Source organism: Limulus polyphemus, unplaced genomic scaffold (genome assembly GCF_000517525.1).
Source record: "Limulus polyphemus unplaced genomic scaffold, Limulus_polyphemus-2.1.2 Scaffold515, whole genome shotgun sequence".
NCBI classification, from domain to species: Eukaryota; Metazoa; Arthropoda; class Merostomata; order Xiphosura; family Limulidae; genus Limulus; species Limulus polyphemus.
The window spans coordinates 410744-415217 of record NW_013666125.1 but is presented as its reverse complement, the minus strand read 5'-3'; positions in this window follow the sequence as shown (position 1 = coordinate 415217).

Genomic DNA, 4474 nt, shown 5'->3' with positions numbered 1-4474 from the left:
ACTCCGATAAACCAATTGTTATATTTTTACTAAAATTGTCTCGTTTCTCTTCGATATTCAGTTTAATGAATACCATCTCACTCCGATAAACCAATTGTTATATTTTACTAAAATTGTCTCGTTTCTCTTCGATATTCAGTTTAATGAATACCATCTCACTCCGATAAACCAATTGTTATATTTTTACTAAAATTGTCTCGTTTCTCTTCGATATAATGAGTATTTCAACACTTTGACAAAACAAGTTTCGCGTCTTTAAAAAATCTGTCCCTTTATTCGTCGGAATAAAATGTGATAAATTCCTTCCTACCTTGACAAAATAGACTTCGAATTTACGAATTACAAACTCTTTCTACATACCTTGTTCGTTTAATAAGGTTGAATATTGTGTTTTACAAAATCCAGATGTAGTTCTTTATTATATCATAATGATCAATATACATTAAGCTACATTTCTGAAATATATCAAATATAAGTTTCTTCTTCTTCTTAAATTCATAAGATAGAATGAGAAAAAGTTCAAGGTAAAAGATCCGATTATGCAAAGAATAAAGCTAGAATAGTTTCCTGCATTGTCTGGCTTTCGAGTTTCATTACTAGACACAAAAATCACGCATGGAATTGTATCTTCATTTCAAGCGGAACTATTAATTTCTTTTCTTGACATTTGGATGTATAGATTATTCTGTAAGTTTGTTGTATGTTGTAAATCACAATGCTTCACAATAGGCTTTCTGTGCTCTGGCCATTTCGGATATCGAACCCCGATTTTTGGATGAGCCACCGAGGGGTTATTCTATAAAAATGTGGCAGAAATTTAAGTCAAATTTCAATCAAAACTAATGATTTTAAGTCATTGATACTTAATGAATTCGCAGCTGGAAGCTTTACACAGGTGCGGAGGTTAATCTTCTTATTTAATTAATCAAAATGTACATTCAAATTAATTATATTTCACCGTAAAGATACAAAGACAAGCTTAGTTGAACAAAGTGATTGCTATGTACATAACCTACACTGGGAATGCACATTTTCTATCACTTATAGCATCGCAACTCTACAAATTGGAAGGAGGTAGTTGGGTAGTAAAATATATTAGAAAACATTTGCTGATTTTTTCGGTTGGACTTAGTACAGTTACACACTCGTATAGTTTAGGATTGCTATAAATTCAGCAACATGTATTGTCTGTTTGGTTTATTACGTTGAACGAAATATTTAAAAAATACGAATGACTTGTCTGTGTCTCCGCAGCCAGTTTATATTTATTTTGTTTATTTTTTATTGTACAATCTTAATCCCAAATATTTTGGGTCGGCCGGCATTTTTGTTATCCATGAGATTTTATACCCGGGTGGCCAGCCCAGACAGCAACCGTATAGGAAGAGCATGTTCGGTGACGGAGATTCATACTCGCGACTCCCAAATTGTGAGTTGAGTGACCTAACCACCAGGCCGTGCCAAGCCCCTTCAACTTATATTTATGAGTTGAGTGACCTAACCACCAGGCCGTGCCAAGCCCCTTCAACTTATATGTATGAGTTGAGTGACCTACCACCAGGCCGTGCCAAACCCCTCCAACTTATATTTATGAGTTGAGTGCCCTAATCACCAGGCCGTGCCAAGCCCCTTCAACTTATATTTATGAGTTGAGTGCCCTAACCACCAGGCCGTGCCAAGCCCCTTCAACGTATATTTCTATTTGTATATAGATATCATTAAATGTCAATCTGTGTTTCTATTTATTAATCATTTTCTCTCTGTTTTTCTTCATGATGTTCAACTATTTGCTTGTCTACCTGTTTATTTTATCAGCCCACCTATTCTTCTGTCTATCTTATCTGATTAGCTGTCTCTCTATCGAATTGGCCCGGCATGGTTAGGGTACTCGACTCGCAATCTGAGGGTCGCGGGTTCGAATCCCAGTCACATCAAACATGCTCACTCTTTCAGCCGTGGGGGCGTTAAAATGTGACGGTCAATCCCACTATTCGTTGGTAAAAGAGTAGCCCAAAAGTTGATGGTAGGTGGTGATGACTAGCTGCCTTCCCTCTGGTATTTCACTGCTACATTAGGGACGGCTAGCGCAGATAACCCTCGTGTAACTTTGCGCGAAATTCAAAACAAACTCTGTTGAATCGTTAGATAGCTAAATTCGATCAAAAAAGATGACATGACAGTAAACTAATGATATCTTATTTCCGTATCGAAACTGTGTCGCTTGCACTGAACAAACTTAATGTTTAATAAACAGCTGTAATTAAAATTGTGTTTGACTGCATATGTTTTTCCTACCATAATAATTATTATTTATAACTCGTTTCGGATTCCTCATCAGAAACGTAAGTTTTTCTATTGATCAATAATATACTTCTGTCTCTAAATCACCTACTGTACAATTAATTTTTCAGCTGTTCCTCACTTTATCATTCTCTCGGTCTAACTGTCCATTCATGTTCATATACTCAAACATTAATATTCGAATAGTTTCATACGATTCAGAGTTTCTTGTCTGAAACTTCTCTGAAACGTTTTAATAAAGCATAGAAATTGTTTTAAACAAAATGAATTTTGAATAATTTTCTGGTAGCCCAATTTGTAATTTGGATTAAAATCAACCAGTAGCTAGAACAACTATCACAAATATGTTGCTATGCAATAGCCAGAAAAGAAAGTGTTTAAAGTTTCTACACTACAGAAACTATGAAGTTAATAAAATAAAATACAAAAATATTGATACATCGACATACAGATTTGTGTGAATAGAAAGTGTGTGTTTAATGCACACGTTACTTGAGTATGTTAATCAATACATTTGCAGTAGTTGTATATAGAATATTATAAATAGGGATGAGGACTGCCCCTTCTACTATTTTAAGCCGTAACACATTAATCGTTCGTACAATATAAAGGTACCCTTACTACTCATGTTATTATACATCATCAAAATATTAAACATCCAACTGTGGAAACGCATAGGTGATACACGCACAGAGGTCACAAAGAAAGGTAAATGCACACACATTTTCAATTTACCATCAGTATAATGTATTAGTAAGGAACATATAAAAGAAAATCGAGTAAGATGTATAATACACATTTTCAATTTACCATCAGTATAATGTATTAGTAAGGAACATATAAAAGAAAAGCGAGTAAGTTGTATAATACACAAGTATTCAATGGAGCAGAAAACCTTATTTTCATGCTACCATAAGTTTATCAATGTATGATTGTGAAATAGTGTTCCAGATGTCCCGTATTACTTTTTACAATTCAGCCAAGCTGTTTGGTTGCACTCTGACGTTTCAATTTCGATATAAAGCCACACCGCCTTAATATTATTCATATTATGACTTTGTGCAGGAAAACATGGTTTCGAGTATTTTATTAGCCTCTTCCAGGTATCATTTCCCCACGTTTTCTGCTGGTTTGGGATCATTATCTTGTTGGAAGTTCCACCCTTGTCTACCAGGTATTATTCCTGATGGAATTACATATACTTCTCAGTAGTTAGGGTGCCATCAATTTTGAATGCATCTCAAACACCACTGGTTGAGATGCAGCTAATGCCTGTACTGGTTTCCCATCGTGCTGTGGTGTAGATGTTGTATGTTGACCGAGGTACCATTACCCCCCTCTGTTTCAAACTATCCAAATAGTTTGATTTTGGATTCATATGTAAATAAAACCTTCTTCTAGCTTTGCTCATCACATTGTTAGAAGTCCGAAACCCATTAATTTGGTTAACTTTTCTAAGTAATGGTTTTTGAGCAGCTAAATGTCCATTGATGCCTTTCATGCTAATGTGTATCTTACTGTCATGTGGGTAACATTCACGCTGGTATTTACACATGGGTTATGGCAAGTTCACTATTGGGTTGTCGTGTATTGGATTTCACTTTTGGAGTTTCCAACTTTGACCTCTTCTGTTATAAGCAGTACTAATCCCACGTATCTTCTTCAGAGTTTCCTACAGCTCCTACTGAAACATAACATTTTGACACAGTCGTACGGAGTAGCCATGATCAGCCAAACATTTGATTGCTATACGTTTGTCATTTCTGTTCTGGGAGCTACGAATGCATTCGCCACACTGCTGCTTCAAGAGTATGAGTGCTCGTACTTTTACAGGTATTGTGTTAGTGTGAAACTGTTTGATTGGTTGAATGACAGCCACTCACAATGTAAACTATCAGCACGTGACTACTCTGGTGCAGTTAATTTTCATACATCATCAAGTAACAATCGTATAATATTTGTATTTTATACCCATGTTATTCGGTATCTTCATAATTATTTCCAATATTATATATATATATATACACACCTACTACCTCAAACATTTACTTCAAAAGTGTGATAGCTTTGAAGGCTTAAACATGCTATTTGAGGCATAAATGTAGTAGTTGTACATAAGAACTGTGTTATATAAATATAGTAGTTGTACATAAGAACTGTGTTATATAAATAT